Source organism: Salmo salar, chromosome ssa02, assembly GCF_905237065.1.
Source record: "Salmo salar chromosome ssa02, Ssal_v3.1, whole genome shotgun sequence".
Classification (NCBI taxonomy): domain Eukaryota; kingdom Metazoa; phylum Chordata; class Actinopteri; order Salmoniformes; family Salmonidae; genus Salmo; species Salmo salar.
In genome coordinates, this window is record NC_059443.1 from 31,550,265 (window position 1) to 31,565,031 (window position 14,767).

At 43.5% G+C, this 14,767-nt stretch overlaps 1 non-coding gene across 1 annotated transcript; it reads right to left on the bottom strand.

Annotated features, from left to right (window-relative positions):
* Positions 1-2,960: 2,960 nt before the first annotated feature.
* On the bottom strand, positions 2,961-3,033 carry trnat-ugu (transfer RNA threonine (anticodon UGU)). Its single transcript has one exon. It is a non-coding gene; the product is annotated as a tRNA-Thr (tRNA).
* Positions 3,034-14,767: the final 11,734 nt, after the last annotated feature.

Sequence of the window (14,767 nt, forward strand, 5' to 3'; positions counted from 1 at the left end):
CTGCAAACCCACAGCTTCATCAGCTGTCTGGGTGGCTGGTCTCAGACGATCCCACAGGTGAAGATGCCGGATGTGGAAGTCATGGACTGGCGTGGTTACATGTGGTCTGCGGTTGTGAGGTCGGTTGGACGTACTGACAAAGGGAGAGTGAAACAAATGCTCAAGTAGGGCTGCTTTCCTACTGCCATATACATTGATCTCTACCAGAAAAAGATCAATGAAAATAAAATGCAGAAACAAAACAAATCTGTAGTGGTGACATGATCAAATACAACGACATCCACAGATTCCACACATTCATCTCATATGTCAACATTGATTGCATTGGTCTCTCAAGCAAGGCCCTTCCCCCTGGGGACAAAGCTCCACACACGCCCCACCCCAGCTCCCGACCTAGGCATTAAAGATGTTAATAAATATATCTGCCCACAGGTGGAACAGTAGGCTACTCTGCCGAATTTCAATGATGTGTTGTCTGTCCATCAAATCGTGCGGCGTTGAATGATCATTGAGAAGCAAAACAGTTGTATGTTATTTATGGTTAATACGCACATTGTTTTGCTCCAATGCAATGTGTAGACAAGGCTGCATGTTAGGCTACACGTAGGCAGTGTAGTGCTGCCGGAGCACACGTCAGCCAGGCCGAAGCATATGACCCCTCATGGAAGGCCCCAGCGCGATCTGAACTCACAACCCCTGGTTTACAAGACCAGTGCACTAACCATTGAGCCATGACTGATAGAGGTCGACCGATTAATCAGAATGGCCGATTTCAAGTTTTCATAACAATCGGTATTTTTGGCCACCGATTTGCCAAATTTTAATTTTTTTTTTTTACACCTTTATTTAACTAGGCAAGTCAGATTAAGAACAAATTCTTATTTACAATGACGGCCTAGAAACGGGGGTTAACTGCCTTGTTCAGGGGGGATTCGTTTTTGCAACCTTCGGTTACCAGCCCAACGCTCTAACCACCTGCCTTACATTGCACTCCACAAGGATTAACAGGCTGACTACCTGTAACGCGAGGGCAGCAAGAAGCAAAGGTAAGTTGCTAGCTAGCATTAGACTTATAAAAAACTAACATAATCACTAGTTAACTACACATGGTTGATGATATTACTAGTTTATCTAACGTGTCCTGCGTTGCATATGATCGATGCGGTGCCTGTTAATTTTCATTGAATCACAGCCTACTTCGACAAACGGGTGTTGATTTAACAAGCGCATTTGCGAAAAAAGTACTGTCGTTGCACCAATGTACCTAACCATAAACATCAATGCCTAACAGGAATATTTAGACTTAGTCACCCGTTAGATAAAATACGGAACGGTTCCGTATGTCACTGAAAGAAAAAATCTTTTGTTTTCGAGATGATAGTTTCCAGATTCGACCATATTAATGACCCAAGGCTCGTATTTCTGTGTGTTTATTATATTATAATTAAGTCTATGATTTGATAGAGCAGTCTGACCGAGCGGTGGTAGACAGCAGCAGGCTTGTAAGCATTCATTCAAACAGCCCTTCGCTGTGCTTCAAGCATTGCGCTGTTTATGACTTCAACCTGGGTGGGTATAATTTGTGGAACGTTCCAACAGGAATCTATTCCAAAAACTTCGTAAATAACAAGGTTTCCAAAAAACAACGCATACAAAGTTGTATAGCGGCAGAATAAGATACCGGGTAGGGAGTGGTCTATTTCATTGCGTTTTTCACTCATCACGTTTATTCCGAAAAATGTCTGTCCTCACATGTCTGTTTGCCTATGGACAAACATTAAGAATAAGCTACGTGGTGAGTTGATGCCTATTCGGCAGCTAGTAGGTTTGTATGCGTTGCTACTTTGTATGCGTTGCTACTTTGTATGCGTTGTTGGTTGGCAACCTTTTACTTTACGTTTTTTGGAACAGATTCCTGTTGGAACGTTCCACAAATTAAACCCACCCCTTCAAGCCTATCAACTCCCAAGATTAGGCTGGTGTAACCGATGTGAAATGGCTAGCTAGTTAGCCGGGTGCACGCTAATAGCGTTTCAAACGTCACTCGCTCTGAGACTTGGAGTAGTTTTTTCCCTTCGTCTGCATGGGTAACGCTGCTTCGAGGGTGGCTGTTGTCGATGTGTTCCTGGTTTGAGCCCAGGTAGGAGCGAGGAGAGGGACGGAAGCTATACTCTTACACTGGCAATACTAAAGTGCCTATAAGAACATCCAAAAGTCAAAGGTATATGAAATACAAATAGTATAGAGAGAAATAGTCCTATAATTCCTATAATAATATAATAACTACAACCTAAAACTTCTTACCTGGGAATATTGAAGACTCATGTTAAAAGGAACCACTAGCTTTCATATGTTCCCATGTTCTGAGCAAGGCACTTAAACATTAGCTTTCTTACATGGCACATATTGCACTTTTACTTTCTTCTCCAACACTTTGTTTTGCATTATTTAAACCAAACATGTTTCATTATTTATTTGAGGCTAAATTGATTTTATTGATGTATTATATTAAGTTAAAATAAGTGTTCATTCAGTATTGTTGTAATTGTCATTATAAAAAAAAGAGAAAATAATAAAAATAAAATAATAATAATAATAAAATAAAAAAATCGTCCGATTAATCGGTATCTGCGGTTTTTGGTCCTCCAATAATCGGTATCGGCGTTGAAAAATCATAATCGGGCGACCTCTAATGACTGATGCCATAAAACCCAGTAACTCGCCACAAAAATGTAACAGTAAGTTTAAATGTTCTTCTGGGTGTTTGTGAAAGCTTGCATCGATAATGTCAAATGGTTACATGTTAACCTGATAGAAATGTAATTTCTGTGCTGGTTATTCTGTTGACACGAGACAAATTACTACAACAACGTAATTCTTCACAAGGTATGTATACATGAGGAGCAGAATTTAACACAAATCGGGAATGTACTGGATTAAAACATGTGACCCTTTAGTCAAGGCCCCAGCGAGAATTGAACTCGCGACCCCTGGTTTACAAGACCAGTGCTCTAACCACTGAGCTATGGAGCCTTACCTACTCACACCTTGAGACAACAGGTAATTTACATATCACAACAGATCTTGCCAATTCACAGACAGAAGGCCACACCTCATGCCACTCACTCCACCACACAGCTGTTAGTGCAGTCTGGCCCAACCAGCTAAACAGGCTGCTAGCATATGAAGCAAAGTCAACTACTCTAGGCTTGAGTGTCTGCTGGTTTTCAGTCTTTGCATTACATCATGATCTACACTCACCTCATCTCTGTGGCACTGCCAGGACTTGCCACTAGAGAGCAGCAACAGACCATAAAATGCATTGCCATTGACAGAACATCTACGCCTACAAATGATCGCTGCATTTTATTGTCTGTTGCTGCGCTCTAGTGGCGAGTCCTATCAGAGCCACAGAGAGTTTATTAGTCACATGAGCAGGGTTGCAGATGTAAATGCAGGGTACAGTGAACATCTTAAGCTCTTACAGTCCATTGGGTGGGGGCAGGTTAAATATCAGTTGAGATGGGGGGGGGGTCAAATCGGGGGAGCATCAATGTATAAACTTAATCTCCACTACAAAAAGCATCTAGACATTATCTCCCACTTCTTTTAGACTAGCGTTTAGTTCTCAACAGCAAAGATTTGTATAAACCGGTCTGTCTCTCTGACGTTTCCAATATTGAATTGCAATCTTTTTATTTAACCAGGTAGGCTAGTTGAGAACAAGTTCTCACCGTCTCACTATCTCCACCGTCCCATATAAAGTGAATGTGTCCGAACGAGACAGACCGCAAATTAAGCTGGTTATCATACAGTAGCAACATACAAAATATTTTTCAGTCAGCTGGCTAAATCAATACTTGATTGCAAAAACTAAAATGGATGAGTGGAACATTTCTTTTGATCTTCTGGCAGCATGACTATGAATGATTGGGAAAAAGAGATGGCAATAAAACCCAGGCATGCAGATTTGGGGGATACTGCATTGAATGACCTAGAGAGTAAAGCCACAATGAATAAAAACAGTTAAGAATACAAACTAGGCTGTGCATTGCTTCGAGGGCTGGCTAGCAGAGAAGAAAAAAAAGTTGTTGACTTAAACTGTCACTAAGGAAGAGTTTAACCTGTTGGGGCTAGGGGGCAGTATTTGCACGGCCGGATAAAAAATGTACCCGGTTTAATCTGGTTACTACTCCTGCCCAGTAACTAGAATATGCATATAATTAGTAGATTTGGATAGAAAACACTCTAAAGTTTCTAAAACGGTTTGAATGGTGTCTGTGAGTATAACAGAACTCATATGGCAGGCCAAAACCTGAGACGATTCCATGCAGGAAGTGGAAATCTGATTTGTGGAATCACCTTCAACACTTTGCCTATGAAACACACCATGAGTTAGGATTCATCCACTAGATGTCAAGTCTTTACAAAGTGGTTTGAGTCTTCTCCGGTAGAAACTGACCGAACGAGAGGCCTGGAAAGTTGGTCATAGGGGGAGGGCCATTACTACGACGCGGGCGCCCGTGGGTACCCTTTCGTTCCGAAACGTTTAGTAAGACAATGCAATCGTCCGCCTTGAATATTATTGAAGCTCTGATTGAAAAAGGCCCTAAAGATTTGTTATACAACGTTTGACATGTTTGAACAAACGTAAATAAATATTTTTTGCACATTCGTGACGACAAGTCCCGCGCTTCAGTACATTATGAGTAGCCTTCGGAACGCGCTAACAAGAAGGAGCTATTGGGACATAAATTATTAACTTTTTCGAACAAAACTACATTTGTTGTGGACCTGGGATTCCTGGAAGTGCCTTCTGATAAAGATAATCAAAGGTAAGGGAATATTTACAATAGTATATTTGATTTTAGATGGTTCCAAGATGGCGCTAACCTGTATCGCCTAGCCTATTTTTCTGAGCATAGCACCTCGTTTATTGCAAAGTGTGATTACCCAGTAAAGTTATTTTTAAATCTGGCAATGCGGTTGCATTCAAGAGATGTTAATCTATAATTCTTTGAATGACAATATTACATTTTAACAATGTTTTCGAATAGTAATTTTGTAAATTGTAGCGCTGATCACCGGAAGCATTTGAGGGAAAATATTTTCTGAACGTCACGCACCAGTGTAAAATGCTGTTTTTATATATAAATATGAACTTTATCGAACAAAAAAATGCATGCATTGTGTAACATGATGTCCTAGGAGTGTCATCTGAAAACTCCAAAACTTCCAGGCTCTGAATCCCAGTACACCAAGGGGTCTGGTCCAGAAAGTGTGGTTTGACCTCCAGTTACATCTTGGTCGAATAGGAAAAGAGGGGAACAGACAACTAAAGCCCAACTCATTCCTTGTAAAAAACAGAGGAGAACAGTCTAAGGTATGTTGTTCATAGCCTGTGTGTTATTTCTAAGTTGCACTCGTAATTAGGCTACTGGAAAACAATATTATAACATCGCATTCTCTCAGTTACGCCACTCTCGCATATAACGAGGCCACAAAGAATTGTCTGGACCCAAGGGAGAGGGGCAGGGACTCCAAGAGGGGATTCGTGTTTGAGCAGCCAGGGAACCCACTATGCCCGGTGGCATGACTAGATAAATATCTATCGAATTGCATGGAGAATGCCCTTGCATTTTAGCTCCACCCAAGGAGAGGAGTGTATCGGGGACTTGATCTGGTACACGTTAGAGCCGATGGGAGTCACAAATGTATTAACTCACGGCCTGTTTGCAATTATATGGTGTTGTTTAGTCTGGGAATCAGTGATTTACTGTCTAAATTGGTCTGGGTTCAGTTCAGCTGTCCTGTTGCACTTACCCAATATGACCACTAGAGGGTACCAAACATCCAGAAGAGTGCCTGCTTTCTCCACCACACACTGCATGCAGAAAACACAATGTTTTAGGTCTGGGAGAAGAAAAAAAATCTACCCCCCCCGGGGGAGAAAAGTTGGAAACGCTTCCGGTTATGCATGTCATCCTAATCTTCTCTGTATCATTCCAAGCACAAATAGTCAATTTTTACAGACTCTACCTTTAGGACCAGACTAGACTAGCAGTCTCATTTGACAGTTAATCTCTGGAACCACCCTGATACTCACAATTACTTAAAACACAGTCAACCACCGCAATACACACACAGCACTTTTGGAGGTGCTATCTAAAAGATTCTAACAGTTGCCTTCTACAGAGCCGGAGAGCAGGCTGGGGGTTATGTAGAGTAGCGGGCTGTGCTGGGCCTGTGATTGGTGTCGTTTGACAAAAACCAGGCTGTATACCCCCCCTCCCTCCCTTCCCCCATAACACTATTTGCTAGGCTAGTAGAAAATAAACTTATCTTAAATCTTTATCTAGTGGCATCTTTTACATAGAGTTATGACAGATCAAGCTTAGTGTGTGTGCCTTGAACTCGTTCACATATGTAAACAGCAGAAACTCTTACCAACAAGGAGGGTTATGAACTAAAGACATTTGTGCTACACTCAGAATTCGCCATCTTGGATTCTTTTTAAACCAGTCTTCTTTCACGTCCGCTTGTGTAGTACTCATTTTGTCCGCCAGATGGGGCTCCATCCACAGCAAATAAGACTTGGGGGTGCGCAGAAGACTGATAAACGCTGTTCCACCGAGCCAGAAAGGCAAGTCTGTTGACAACAGATAGACATTTTATAAATTTCACACGTTTGACATAACACATTTCTACAATTTTGGATATATGACAAAACATGGTCAAATACAACAATCATGTTTTCCCAGACGAATCTATATATTAGAAGACAAAGTTCAAAGTAGACAACACTGACAAACCTCCAAAATGGAGGGGAGTGAAACAGTTTTCATATAAATGGGTTGCACTTTAAAATTACAGCAGCCCTGAATAAAGTGGTGGTAATTACATGTGGTAAGCAACAAGTTATAGCTAGCTACTCCCACCGAAGTGCAGCGAAACGTGTGTAGCTAGTCTGAAGGTGCCCCAGTATCTGCGCGTTAGAGATGTCGACATCTCTAAAGAACAGATACTTCGGCTGTCTGATGGGAATGCATGGCCATAACGTAGTTAACTTTGACTTTTTCAACAGCAGTAGCTAAAACATTAGGTATTTTATAATTCCAGAGCAACTCAATCTTACCTTACGCAAGCATAAAACTTTCAAGGTGTGATTCTGGTAGCTGCTAACTCATATTTCTCGATAGATTACAATATCCCAAATGCACTACCATCAGAATAGTCCAACGCCAGTCAACGCTCGAGGCGCCCCATCACCGCAAATTGTCTACATACACCTGGAGATGGTTGAAAGAAATAGAGCCTGCTCTGTATGCACACATTATGCAAATATCCATGTACACACTAGGCCTCCACACAAAATAAAATGTGGCGGTTGTTACTCCAGTTTTTGAGTAGGTGTTCTAGAGGCATGTTTCTAATATCAGTGCGCCATAAAAAAATTATATCTGCCATTTACAGAGGCAACGTGCAAAAACAACGGTATTCAGACTGACGTCAACGTTGAAGGAAGGATCCTACTTGAAATATGGATGTCATCATGTGAACCAATTTTCAACATAGATGGAAAATATTGTAGAATGTGTTGACTTTGTAAATCTGAAAAACGCATGATCAGCTAATGTTTACTATCAGAGAAAGCAACAAACTGGGCATATATACACTACATTACCAAAAGTGTGTGGACACCAGCTCGTGGAACATCTCATTACAAAATTATGGGCATTAATATGGAGTTGGTCTTCCGTTTGCTGCTATAACAGCCTCCACTCTTCTGTGAAGGCTTTCCACTAGATGTTGGAACATTGCTGCGCTGACCTGCTTCCATTCAGCTACAAGAGCACTAATGTTGGGTGGTTAGGCCCTCAGTCTGAGTTCCAATTCATCCCAAAGATGTTTAAAGTGGTTGAGGTCAGGGCTCTGTGCAGGCCAGTCAAGTTCTTCCACACTGACCTTGACAAACCATTTCTGTATGGCCCACTTTGTATGGATCACTTTGTGCATGGGGGCAACGTCATGCTGAAACAGGAAAGGGCCTTCCCCAAACTGTTGCCACAAAGTTGGAACAGAATCGTCTAGAATGTCATTGGTCACTGCCAGATGGTGAAGTGTGATTCAACATTCCAGAGAACGCATTTCCACTGCTCCAGAGTCCAATGGCGGCGAGCTTTACAAATCAAATCACATTTTATTAGTCATATGTGCCAAATACAACAGGTTTAGACCTTACAGTGAAATGCTTACTTACGAGCCCCTAACCAAAAATGCAGTTTAAAAAAACACGGATAAGAATAAGAAATAAAAGTAACAAGTAATTAAAAAGCAGACGTAAAATAACAATAGCGAGACTATATACAGGGGGGTACCAGTACAGAGTCAATGTGTTGGGGCACCGGTTAGTTGAGGTAATATGTACATGTAGGTAGAGTTATTAAAGTGATTATGCATAGACGATAAAAACAGAGAGTAGCAGCGGTGTAAAAGGGGTAATGCAAATAGTCTGGGTAGCCATTTGATTAGATGTTCAGGAGTCTTATGGCTTGTGGGTATAAGCTGTTTAGAAGCCTCTTGGACCTAGACTTGGCGCTCCGGTACCACTTGACTTGCGGTAGCAGAGAGAACAGTCTATGACTAGGGTGGCTGGAGTCTTTGACAATTTTTAGGGCCTTCCTCTGACACCGCCTGGTATAGAGGTCCTGGATGGCAGGAAGCTTGGCCCCAGTGATGTACCAGGCCGTTCACACTACCCTCTGTAATGCCTTGCGGTCGGAGGCTGAGCAGTTGCCATACCAGGCAGTCATGCAACCAATCAGGATGCTCTCGATGGTGCAGCTATAGGACCTTTTTGACGATCTGAGGACCCATGCCAAATCTTTTCAGTCTCCTGAGGGGGAATAGGTTTGGTCGTGCCCTCTTCACAACTGTCTTGGTGTGCTTGGACCATGTTAGTTTGTTGGTGATGTGGACACCAAGGAACTTGAAGCTCTCAACCTGCTCCACTGCAGCCCCGTCGATGAGAATGGAGGTGTGCTTGGTCCTCTTTTTTCACATTTATCTCCTTTGTCTTGATGACATTGAGGGAAAGGTTGTTGTCCTGGCAACACACGGCCAGGTCTCTGACCTCCTCCCTATAGGCTGCCTCGCCATTGTCGGTGATCAGGCCTACCACTGTTGTGTCATCAGCTAACGTAATGATGGTGTTGGAGTCATGCCTGGTCGTGCAGTCATGAGTGAACAGGGAGTACAGGAGGGGACTGAGAACGCACCCCTGAGGGGCCCCTGTGTTGAGGATCAGCGTGGTGGACATGTTGTTACCTACCCTTACCACTTGGCTGCGGCCCGTCAGGAAGTTCAGGATCCAGTTGCAGAGGGAGGTGTTTAGTCCCAGGGTCCTTAGCTTAGTGATGAGCTTTTAGGGCACTATGGTGTTGAACGCTGAACTGTGGTCAATGAATAGCATTCTCACATAGGTGTTCCTTTTGTCCAGGTGTGAAAGGGCAGTTTGGAGTGCAATAGAGATGGCATCATCTGTGGATCTGTTGGTGCGGTATGCAAATTGGAGTTGGTCTAGGGTTTCTGGGATAATGGTGTTGATGTGAGCCATGACCAGCTTTCATGGCTACAGATGTGAGTGCTATGGGTCAGCAGTCATTTAGGCAGGTTACCTTTGTGTTCTTGGGTACAGGCACTATGGTGGTCTTATTGAAACCTGTTGGTATTACAGACTCTGACAGGGAGAGGTTGAAAATGTCAGTGAAGACACTTGCCAGTTGGTCAGCGAATGTTTGCAGTACACATCCTGGTTATCCGTCTGGCCCTGCGGCCTTGTGAATGTTGACCTGTTTAAAGGTCTTACTCACATCGGCTGCAGAGAGCGTGATCACACAGTCTTCCAGAACAGCTGGTGCTGTCATGCATGTTTCAGTGTTACTTGCCTCGAAGAGAGCATAGAAGTAGTTTAGCTCGTCTGGTAGGCTTGTGTCACTGGGCAGCTCTTGACTGTGCTTCCCTTTGTAGTCTATAATGGTTTGCTAGCTCTGCCACATCCGACGAGCATCAGAGCCGGTGTAGTACGTCCTGTATTGACGCTTTGCCTGTTTGATGGTTCGTCGGAGGGCATAGTGAGATTTCTTATAAGCTTCCGGGTTAGAGTCCCGCTCCTTGAAAGTGGCAGCTCAAGCCTTTAGCTCAGTGCGGATGTTGCCTGTAATCCATGGCTTCTGGTTGGGGTATGTACGTACGGTCACTGTGGGGACGACATCATCGATGCACTTATTGATGAAGCCAATGACTGATGTGGTGTACTCCACAATGCCATCGGAAGAATCCCGGAACAATTCCAGTCTGTGCTAGCAAAACAGTCCTGTAGCTTAGCATCTGCTTCATCTGACCACTTTTTTTATTGATCTAGCAGGAATCAGGAGTATAAAATGATGGTCAGATTTGCCAAATGGAGGGCGAGGGAGATCTTTGTGTGCGTCTCTGTGTGTGGAGTAAAGGTGGTCCAGAGTTTTTTTTCCCTCTGGTTGCACAAATTTGGTCAAATGTATTTAAGTTTCCCTGCATTAAGTCCCCGGCTACTAGGAGCGCCGCCTCTGGGTGAGCGTTTTCTTGTTTGCTTATGGCGGAATACAGCTCATTCAATGCTGTCTTATTGCCAGCCTCAGTCTGTGGTGGTACAGTGGGGGGAAAAAGTATTTGATCCCCTGCTGATTTTGTACATTTCCCCACTAATAAAGAAAGGATCAGTCTATAATTTTAATGGTAGGTTTATTTGAACAGTGAGACAGAATAACAACAAAAATATCCAGAAAAACGCATGTCAAAAATGTTATAAATTGATTTGCATTTTAATGAGGGAAATAAGTATTTGAACCCCTCTCAATCAGAAAGATTTCTGGCTCTCAGGTGTCTTTTATACAGGTAACGAGCTGAGATTAGGCGCACACTCTTAAAGGGAGTGCTCCTAACCGCAGCTTGTTACCTGTAAAAAAGACACCTGTCCACAGAATAAATCAATCAATCAGATTCCAAACTCTCCACCATGGCCAATACCAAAGAGCTCTCCAAGGATGTCAGGGACCTACACAAGGCTACACAAGGCTGGAATGGGCTACAAGACATGAAGGTCACAAGGCTGACCTTCATGTCTGACCTACACAAGGCTGGAATGGGCTACAAGACTATCGCCAAGCAGCTTGGTGAGAAGGTGACAACATTTGGTGCGATTATTCGCAAATGGAAGAAACACACAAGAACTGTCAATATCCCTCGGCCTGGGGCTCCTTGCAAGATCTCACCTCATGGGGTTGCAATGATCATGAGAACGGTGAGGAATCAGCCCAGAACAACACGGGAGGATCTTGTCAATGATCTCAAGGCAGCTGGGACCATAGTCACCAAGAAAACAATTGGTAACACACTACGCCGTGAAGGACTGAAATCCTGCAGCGCCCGCAAGGTCCCCCTGCTCGAGAAAGCACATATACATGCCCGTCTGAAGTTTGCCAATGAACATCTGAAGGATTCAGAGGACAACTGGGTGAAAGTGTTGTGGTCAGATGAGACCAAAATGGAGCTCTTTGGCATCAACTCAACTCGCCGTGTTTGGAGGAGGAGGAATGCTGCCTATGACCCCAAGAACACCATCTCCACCGTCAAACATGGAGGTGGAAACATTATGCTTTGGGGGTGTTTTTCTGCTAAGGGGACAGGACAACTTCACCGCATCAAAGGGACGATGGATGGGGCCATGTACCGTCAAATCTTGGGTGAGAACATCCTTCCCTCAGCCAGGGCATTGAAAACGGGTCGTGGATGGGTATTCCAGCATGACAATGACCCAAAACACACGGCCAAGGCAACAAAGGAGTGGCTCAAGAAGAAGCACATTAAGGTCCTGGAGTGGCCTAGCCAGTCTCCAGACCTTAATCCCATAGAAAATATGTGGAGGGAGCTGAAGGTTCAAGTTGCCAAACGTCAGCCTCGAAACCTTAATGACTTGGAGAAGATCTGCAAAGAGGAGTGGGACAAAATCCCTCCTGTGATGTGTGCAAACCTGGTGGCCAACTGCAAGAAATGTCTGACCTCTGTGATTGCCAACAAGGGTTTTGCCACCAAGTACTAAGTCATGTTTTGCAGAGGGGTCAAATACTTATTTCCCTCATTAAAATGCAAATCATTTTATAACATTTTTGATATGCATTTTTCTGGATTTTTTTGTTGTTATTCTGTCTCTCACTGTTCAAATAAACCTACCATTAAAATTATAGACTGATCATTTCTTTGTCAGTGGGCATGAAAACTCTCTAGGTAGATAGTGGGGTCTACTACTTATCATGAGATACTCTACCTCAGGCGAGCAATAGCTTGAGACTTCCTTCGATATTGTGCACCAGCTGTTATTTACAAAAATACATAGTCCGCCTCACCTTTGTCTTACCAGATGCCGCTGTTCTATCCTGCGAGTACAGCGTATAACCAGCCAGCTGTATGTTGATAGTGTCGTCGTTCAGCCACGACTCCGTGAAGCATAAGATATTACAGTTTGGAATGACCTGTTGGTAGTTTAATCTTCCGCGTAGGTCATCGATTTTATTCTCCAAAGATTGCAAGTTTGCTATCAGAATGGAAGGAATTGGAGGTTTATTCGATCGCCTATGAATTCTCAGAAGGCAGCCCGCCCTCTGGCCCCTTTTTCTCTGCCTCCTCTTCACACAAATCACAGGGATCTGGGCCTGTTCCCGAGAAAGCAGCATATCTTTCGCATCGGGCTCGTCAGACTCATTATGGAAAAAAAGGATTCTTCCAGTCCGTGGTGAGTAATCTCTGTCCTGATGTCCAGAAGTTATTTTCGGTAATAAGACACGGTAGTGACAACATTATGTTCAAAATAAGTAAAAAAATAAGTTACAAACAATGCAAATAAACAAACAAAAAAACACAATCGGTTTGGGACACGTAAATTGTCAGCCTTCTTCTCCGGTGCCATTTTTTAATATCTCCAGCAAACGGTTGGCATTGCACATGGTGATGTTAGGCTTGTGTGTGGCTGCTCGGCCATGGAAACCCATTTCATGAACCACACGACGAACAGTTATTGTGTTGATTTGCTTCCAGAGTCAGTTTGGAACTCGGTAGTGAGTATTGCAACCGAGGACAGATGTTTTTTATATGCTACACACTTAAAAAGAGAGGGAGAGAGAGAGAGACACAGCTGCATGTGAGCTCTCACATTTTTCAACATGTTTTTTGAGAAGGAGTAACTCTGCAAGATCATGGTCGAACCATCTGGGTCAGATAGTCTAGAAGCTTTCTTCTTTAAGGTTGCTGTCCCTATCATCGCCAAGCCTATCTCTGAACCTTTTAACCCGTCTCTCCTCTCTGGGGAGGTTCCCATTGCTTGGAAGGCAGCCACGGTTAGTCCTTTATTTAAAGGGGCAGATCAAGCTGATCCTAACTGTTAAATGCCTATTTCTATTTTGCCCTGTTTATCAAAAGTGTTGGAAAAATGTGTCAATAATCAACTGACTGGCTTTCTTGATGTCTATAGTATTTTTTCTGGTATGCAATCTGGTTTGCGCTCAGGTTATGGATGTGTCACTGCAACCTTAAAGGTCTTCAATGATGTCACCATTGCCCTTCATTTTAAGCAATGTTGTGCTGATATTTTTATTGACTTGGTCAAAGCATTTGATAAGGTAGACCATTCCATTCTTGTGGGCCGGCTAAGGAGTATTGGTGTCTCTGAGGGGTCTTTGGCCTGGTTTGCTAACTACCTCTCTCAAAGAGTGCAGTGTATGAAGTCAGAACATGTGCTGTCTCAGCCACTGCCTGTCACCAAGGGAGTACCCCAAGGCTCAATCCTAGGCCCCACACTCTTCTCAATTTACATCAACAAAATAGTTCAGGAAGTAGGAAGCTCTCTCACCCCTTTGTATGCAGATGATACAGTCTTATACTCAGCTGGCCCCTCCCCAGATTTGTGTTAAACGCTCTACCACACAGCTTTCTTAGTGTCCAACAAGCTTTCTCTGCCCTTAACCTTGTTCTGAACACCTCCAAAACAAAGGTCATATGGTTTGGTAAGAAGAATGCCCCTCTCCCCACAGGTGTGATTACTACCTCTGAGGGTTTAGAGCTTGAGGTAGTCACCTCATACAAGTAATTGGGAGTATGGCTAGACGGTACACTGTCCTTCTCTCAGCACATATCAAAGCTGCAGGCTAAAGTTACATCTATTGTAATTGCTTCTCTTTCACTCTAGCTGCCAAACTAACCCTGATTCAGATGACCAACCTACACATTATAGATTATGGAGACGTAATTTATAAATTGGCAGGTAAGGGTGCTCTCTAGCGTCTAGATGTCCTTTACTATTCGGCCATCAGATTTGCCACCAATGCTCCTTATAGGACATATCACTGCACTCTATACTCCTCTGTAAACTGGTCATCTCTGTATACCCGTCGCAAGACCCACTGGTTGAAGCTTACTTATAAAACTCTCTTAGGCCTCACTCCCCCCTATCTGAGATATTTACTGCAGCACTCATCCTCCACATACAACACCTGTTCTGCCAGTCACATTCTGTCAGAGGTCCCCAAAGCACACACATCCCTGGGTCACTCGTCTTTTCTGTTCGCTGCAGATAGTGCCTGGAACCAGGGGCGGAAATCGCGGGGGGGACGGGGGGACACGACCCCCCCATCCTGGGAAAAATATGATTTGTCCCCCCCAATATATCACTGAAACA